We start from the raw sequence: 8,203 nt of genomic DNA, 5'->3' as shown, positions 1-8,203 counted from the left end.
AAAGGTGACAGAAAGTAATGTTTGGATTTGTGGACCAGCTCATAATCATCTGCCACATCAGCTGCTTATTTAGTGTTGCAATATTCTAATGATCTCTGTGCTTTCTTACTAATAGCAGGAACTACTTTTTTAAGTTCTTCCAAGAGAATGATATCCCTAAGGTCTCATATACGTAGTCTCTATCTTTACTGTCTGCATCCAATGATCAAAGTTATCTCTCAAATTCAAAAGGTAGTTCCAGGATGGTTCCGGATGTTCAAAAATATCTGTTTGTAAGCCTCAGAGATCAACTTATACTGAGAATAGTCTTTTTTTTCCACTTTATAATCTATAGGAGCCTGTGAGCAATATCCAGTTTTATTTTAGCTAACACATCTGCTTAGCTATCTTTTCAAAAGGAATTAAAAATACCACAATGACTCTTCCATCAAATTTTGGGATGGCTTGCACAAATTTAAATAACTCCCCAATAGATCTTGGATTAACTTCAAATCTTTCCTCGTCAACATGTTCCATGGAGTCAGAGGCCTTTTAGTTTAGTTTTGGACTTTTAAGCTGGCATTTCCTTTCTTTCACCTTTTCCCTTACCTGAAATATTCTTTACCTGAAATGCTCTTTCCTTTCCTTTTTCCACCAGTTTAAGTTTTCTTAACATTTCTTTTACTTTCTTTATTTCAAGCTGCTTCATCCGTATGTAAAATACTATTAACTCAATTGACTCACCATGTGATTTGTGTTGCTGTTCTTCCAACTTCAAATGTTGCACAGTTATCTTTCCGAGCCCCCTTATAACTCTAAACCTAATTTCTCAGCTAATTCAATCAGCCTTACCTTTGTAAATCATTCAGCGATAAATAGAGTCATAAAGTCATGGAGGTGTACAGCATGGAAACAGTCCCTTCGGTCCAATCCGTCCATACTGACCAGATATCCCAACCCAATCTAGTCCCACCTGCCAGCACCTGGCCCATATCCCTCCAAACCCTTCGTATTCATATACCCATCCAAATGCCTCCTAAATGTTGCAATTGTACCAGCCTCCACCACATCCTCTGGCAGCTCATTCCATACACATACCACCCTCTGCGTGAAAAAGTTGCCTCGTAAGTCTCTTTTATATCTTTCCCCACTTACCCAAAACCTATGCCCTCTAGTTTTGGACTCCCTGACCCCATGGAAAAGACTCTGTCTATGTATTCTATCCATGCCCCTCATAATTTTGTAAACCTCTATAAGGTCACCCCTCAGCATCTGACGCTCCAGGGAAAATAGCCCCAGCCTGTTCAGCCTCTCCCTGTAGCTCAGATCCTCCAACCCTGGCAACATCCTTGTAAATCTTTTCTGAATCCTTTCAAGTTTCACAACATCTTTCCGATAGGAAGGAGACCAGAATTGCACGCAATATTTCAAGTGGCCTAACCAATGTCCTGTACAGCCGCAACATACCCTCCCAATTCCTGTACTCAATACTCTGACCAATAAAAGAAAGCATACCAAATGCCTTCTTCACTATCCTATCTACAAGGAAGAAACAAAGTAGAGATTTTCCTGAAATTGGCCACAAATGATCTTCACTTTGTGCATTTCACAAGAGTTAACGGTGTCATGATTGGGAAAGATCATATACCCTTTAAAGGATAAGGTTGATAATAAGTGGGTCTTTTCTTTCCTAGTTTTGTAAATGGCTTGAAAGAGAAGTTAAATTCAAATAATTGCACAGTAATTTTGTGAATTTAAAGGGAAACATCGAAATTTCACTTGTTTTCATATTTATTGGATGAAGTGAAATAATAATGTAAATAATAGTCTTGTGGTTTAATATTGTTGAAGGATTGGTGTCTATAATGAAGGCCACATTTTGTGGCTTCTAAAGGATGCCGTGCATTTAAGTGGAGTTGAAGGACTAGTTTGCTGTTCTGTGTTGTTGAGAGGAAGAGGTTTACTTTTCCATAGGCAATGTGTGGTTCGTTTTACTACTCCTTGAAAGCCGAGTTCCTCTCATCGTAAACAAGGCGGGAGGCGGGGGTGGGGTGGGGGGAAAGGAGGTAGTGAACTATCTTCGATTATATACCAGCTCTGGAAGGCCTTAGAATAAGTTGCCCGACTTTGGCCAGATATTTTGTGTGATCTGAATTAACAATGGTTAATCAAATGCTGATTTTTTTTGGAGAAATAAACATCGTGATAGAAGACGCCGCAATATTGTCAAAATGTTAAGAATGATCGTTGCAAGAGTGATACAGATTACTAGATTTCGTACGATCTCTCAAATCAGACTGCCAAAAATTATGTTCATAAAATAAAATCCAGTGTTTCCCTTTTTTCATGTTTAATATAGTGTAAGCATTTGATTCCTAAATTTTCATTGGAAACACCAGAATTCTGTGGATACAATCCAATCCCTTGTTCCTGTATCAGAGTAGTTTACGAAACTTCTATGTAGAGTGTGTTGTGTTTTCTAAAATTACGTTTATGAAAATGGCACATCTTAAATAAAAATGAGCGATTTCCATTTAATAAATGGTATTTAGTATTCGGCGAGGCATCGAATGAGTTTTTCAAATTTTGTTGTCAAAGGCGCCTATGATACACCTTGTTTTAGTTTGTAGTCCCTCTTGACTGGGAGGACCTAGTTTAATGCTCTTTGTCGTGAAGTTACCCTTGACTGGGAGGACCTGCGTTGAGCCTCTTTGTGTTGAAGCCTGTGAGGGAAGGAACTGAGCAGAACGGAGCTGTGCTGTATAGGTAAACCTACCCGTGGTTTGTGAGTTTTGACACATGTTAAAAGCTTCGGGGTCATTGGAATCATTCCAAGATTTATATGTGCATACGTTGTACTTAGAAGATTCGTGTTTGTTTGTGAGCTGGGGGTCATTTTAATTTGTAACAGGAAGTCGAGGCCTAAAGGCGCCATTACAGCCTGAAATCCAGCAAACGCGTTTGCGAGGCACTTGGTTCAACAGCAGTAATCTGGAGCGACCGCGGCTGCCGAATCACATTGTTGGATAACTTTAATCTAATTCGTATAATAATAATTATTTGCTGTTTACTTGAGTTCGTTAATTGATTTCCGATGGAATTTCTTGTTACGAAAATCCCATTCATATTTTTCGAACAATAAACCTTCCTGAGGATTGGTGGGAGCCGAATCTTCAGAGATGGCCTTGTACCTGACTGTTGTTAGCTAAAGAGCTTTTCTTAACTTCGCTAACCAATATTTAGAAGTTGATCTCCTTCGGTGTTGCTCAAGACATCTTTAAAAATCGCCTTTCCTAAGTGATTTCTGTTTCTCTTGTAGCCCCTCTTTTTTTTCTTTTGCTCTGCTGGCCTCTTTCTTTTGCTCTGCTGGCCTCTATCTATCTATCACTTAACCTAATTGTGCCATACTCCTACAAATAATTATCTCTGTCGCTTGGGTTTCTAGTTGGTTTTGCTTGTTTTTTTTTAAAGTTTGTTCAGTGCTTTTAGTTGGAGGAACTTCTCTAACTTATCTTGTGGAAAAAAATCTCTTGGGTTAGTGTTCTAGTTCTCACCATAGTCCACAGAGCCCTAATTTCTCTCCCTGATTGCAATAGTTTTAAATCAACATTTATCAATCTGTTCAGACAGGTTATGACACACCTCTGTCAGGTGGGATTTGAACTCAAGCCTTCTAGCTATACCATTGTGGCATAATACCCTCATACTGTTTAACCAATTCTTTTGAATGAACCCTATTTTCAATTTACGCTATCAATCCTGGTACAGTTTCTCACTGCTGGCTAATATCTCAGTGATAACAGTGGGAACTGATGTGAAGTACAACTTAAATACATTCCCTGTAAACTGAATATTATGCAGATTTAATTATCAGTGATGTGAATTTCTGCTAATTGGGCCTGTTTAGAATCAGAGAGAGGTACAGCATGGAAATAGACCTTACTGCTCAACTCATCCATGCTGTCTGGAAAACCTAAATTAATCTTGTCCTATTTGTCAGCATATCCCTTTAAACCCTTCATATTCATATACCCATCCAAATGCCTTTTAAATGTTGTAATTGTACTAGCTTCCACCATCTCCAGGCACGCACCACTCTCTGCATGAAAAAGTTGCCCCTTAGGTCCCTTTCACGTTTTTTTTCCCCCTCACCTTAAACCTGTGCCTTCTAGGTTTGGATTCCTCTACCCTTAGGGAAAAAGCCTTGGCTATTCACCCTATCAATGCCCATCATGATTTTATAGACTTCTGTAAGGTCACCCTTCAGTCTCTGCTCCAGGGAAAGTATAGCCCCAGCCTATTTGGCCTCTTCCTCCAGTACATTGCAGAGGGTGGTACGTGTATGGAATGAGCTGCCAGAGGATGTGGTGGAGGCTGGTACAATTGCAACATTTAAGAGGCATTTGGATGGGTATATGGGTTTGGAGGGATGTGGGCCGGGTGCTGGCAGGTGGGACTAGATTAGGTTGGGATACCTGGTCAGCATGGACGGCTTGGACCGAAGGGTCTGATTCCATGCTGTACATCTCTATGACTCTAATTCCTCCAACCGTGGCAACATTCTTGTAAATCTTTTCTGAACCCTTTCAAGTCTCAAACATCCTATAGCAGGGGGACCAGAATTGAATGCAGTACACCAAAAAATGGCCTAACTAATGTCCTGTACAGCTGCAACGTGATATCCTAACTCTCAAACTCAATGCACTGACTAATAAAGATAAGCATACCAAACACCACCTTCACTATTCTGTCTTCCTGTGACTCACCTTCACTATTCTGTCTTCCTGTGACTCACCTTCACTATTCTGTCTTCCTGTGACTCACCTTCACTATTCTGTCTTCCTGTGACTCACCTTCACTATTCTGTCTTCCTGTGACTCACCTTCACTATTCTGTCTTCCTGTGACTCACCTTCACTATTCTGTCTTCCTGTGACTCACCTTCACTATTCTGTCTTCCTGTGACTCACCTTCACTATTCTGTCTTCCTGTGACTCACCTTCACTATTCTGTCTTCCTGTGACTCACCTTCACTATTCTGTCTTCCTGTGACTCACCTTCACTATTCTGTCTTCCTGTGACTCACCTTCACTATTCTGTCTTCCTGTGACTCACCTTCACTATTCTGTCTTCCTGTGACTCACCTTCACTATTCTGTCTTCCTGTGACTCACCTTCACTATTCTGTCTTCCTGTGACTCACCTTCACTATTCTGTCTTCCTGTGACTCACCTTCACTATTCTGTCTTCCTGTGACTCACCTTCACTATTCTGTCTTCCTGTGACTCACCTTCACTATTCTGTCTTCCTGTGACTCACCTTCACTATTCTGTCTTCCTGTGACTCACCTTCACTATTCTGTCTTCCTGTGACTCACCTTCACTATTCTGTCTTCCTGTGACTCACCTTCACTATTCTGTCTTCCTGTGACTCACCTTCACTATTCTGTCTTCCTGTGACTCACCTTCACTATTCTGTCTTCCTGTGACTCACCTTCACTATTCTGTCTTCCTGTGACTCACCTTCACTATTCTGTCTTCCTGTGACTCACCTTCACTATTCTGTCTTCCTGTGACTCACCTTCACTATTCTGTCTTCCTGTGACTCACCTTCACTATTCTGTCTTCCTGTGACTCACCTTCACTATTCTGTCTTCCTGTGACTCACCTTCACTATTCTGTCTTCCTGTGACTCACCTTCACTATTCTGTCTTCCTGTGACTCACCTTCACTATTCTGTCTTCCTGTGACTCACCTTCACTATTCTGTCTTCCTGTGACTCCCCTTTCAAGGGACTTTGGACCTGTAGTCCAAGGTTTCTTTGTTCAGCTATGTTCCTCAGGATCTTACTGTTAAGTATTGTAAGTCCAGCCCTGATTTGTCTTTACAAAATGAAACACCTTCCATTTATTTAAATTTATCTTCACCTGCCACTCTTCAGCCCATTGGCCCATCTGATCATGGTCCTGTTGTACTCTGAACTAACCTTCTTTCCTGTCCACTACATCTCCAATTTTGGTATCATCTGCAAATTTACTAACCATGTTTCTTATGTTTACTGTAAATCATTTATTTAAATGACAAGCAGTAGTGGAAGGCCTCCATGTCTGAAAAGTGACACTCTACTACCACTCTTTGTCTCCTCTCTTCAAATTTGTTGATCTTTGTACTCTTAGCAGTGAAACTAGTAAATAATTCTGTATATCTTAAAGTAATTTTAAGATTTAGAATTGGGTTAGTCATTGATGTTATAGAGTCATAGAGATGTATAGCATGGAAACAGACCCTTCGGTCCAACCTGTCCATGCCGACCAATGATTGGAAATATTTATTTGTGGTAACTCAATTTTTAGTGGTATTAATAAAACTGCTAGGTTGCTATTTATCAAGGAATATTGTTAATGCATAAAACAAACTTTCCAAAACACTGATTGCATTGGCTCTGTTTTCAATCTTGATGATGTACAAGTAAATTTGAGTGGAAACTTAAGCAAAAAAAGTCTGTTTGGAAAGCTAGTACAAGGTGGGGACAGATTGCCCAATGCAGGCACTATGCTCCATCCCATCTCTGACACCAGCCCCCACCCCACCTCCTGCAAAAATTCGATCCCGTATTCCCAATTCCTCCACCTCCGCCATATCTTCTCCCAAGAGGACCAGTTCCACCACAGAACACACCAGATGGCCTCCTTCTTTAGAGACTGCAATTTCCCTTCCAACGTGGTTAAAGATGCCCTCCAACGCATCTCGTCCACATTCCGCCCTCAGACCCCACCCCTCCAACCGTAACAAGGACAGAATGCCAGAACAAGGGTGCTCACCTTCCACGCTATCAGCCTTTGCATGAACCAAATCATCCCCGTCAACATTTCCGCCACCTCCAAAAAGACTCCACCACCAGGGATATATTTCCCTCCCCACCCCTTTCCGCCTTCTGCAAAGACTGTTCCCTCCGTGACTACCTGGTCAGGTCCACGCCCCTTTACAACCCACCTTCCCGTCCTGGCACCTTCCCCTGCCACTGCAGGAATTGCAAAACCTGCGCCCACACCTCTTCCCTCACCTCCATCCAAGGCCCTAAAGAAGCCTTCCACATCCATCAAAATTTAACCTGCACATCACTAATAACAATTATTGTATCCGTTGCTCCCGATGCGGTCGCCTCTACATTGGGGAGACTGGACGCCTCCTAGCAAAGCACTTTAGGTTAGGGAACATCTCCGGGACATCTGCACCAATCAACCACACCGCCCTGTGGCCCAACATTTCAACTCCCCCTCCCACTCTGCTGAGGACATGGAGGTCCTGGGCCTCCTTCACCGCCGCTCCGTCACCACCCGACGCCTGGAGGAAGAACGCCTCATCTTCTGCCTCGGAACACTTCAACTCCAGGGCATCAATGCGAGCTTCAACAGTTTCCTCGTTTCCCCTTACCCCACCTCACCCCAGTTCCAAACTTCCAGCTTAGCACCGTGTCCCCATGACTTGTCTGTCCGACCTGCCTATCTTCTTTTCCACCTATCCACTCCTCCCTGAACTATCACCTTCATCCCCTCCCCCACTCATCTATTGTACTCTATACTATTTTCTCTCCACCTCCACCCCCACCCCCACCCCCACCCTCCTCTCATTTATCTCTCCACCCTTCAGGCACTCTGCCTGTATTCCTGATGAAGGGCTTTTGCCCGGTACGTTGATTTTCCTGCTCCTCGGATGCTGCCTGAACTGCTGTGCTCTTCCAGCACCACTAATCCAGAATCTGGTTTCCAGCATCTGCAGTCATTGTTTTTACCCAGTTTTATTTTTGATATTATCTATGAGGAGCTGTGTTACAGAACTTGCTGAATGTTGTAAGATGATAAGATGTAGAAGAAGTAAGCTCATTCAGTGTGATCATAGTTGATCCGAACATCCTCAACTCCGCTTTCCTGCCTTTTTCTCAATCCTTGATTCCCTTAATGATTAACAATCTTGTCTTTCTCAGTCTTGATTGAACTTAATGGCCCAGCCTCAGCAGTAAAGAATTCCACGGAGTTACTATCCTCCAGGAGAGGAAATTACTCTTCATCTGACTTAAATGAGCAACTCCTTACTCTGAGATTATGCCCTCTGGTCCTAGTACTTCCTACCAGGGGAAAGCAACTTTCAACAATCTGAAACACAGAGATGGACGCATTCTTTGTCTCTCTCTCGCTCTCTCTCGCTCTCTGATACTCGGACAATCGAG

This window comes from Hemiscyllium ocellatum, chromosome X, assembly GCF_020745735.1.
Source record: "Hemiscyllium ocellatum isolate sHemOce1 chromosome X, sHemOce1.pat.X.cur, whole genome shotgun sequence".
Lineage (NCBI taxonomy): Eukaryota > Metazoa > Chordata > Chondrichthyes > Orectolobiformes > Hemiscylliidae > Hemiscyllium > Hemiscyllium ocellatum.
This window is presented reverse-complemented; position numbering follows the sequence as displayed.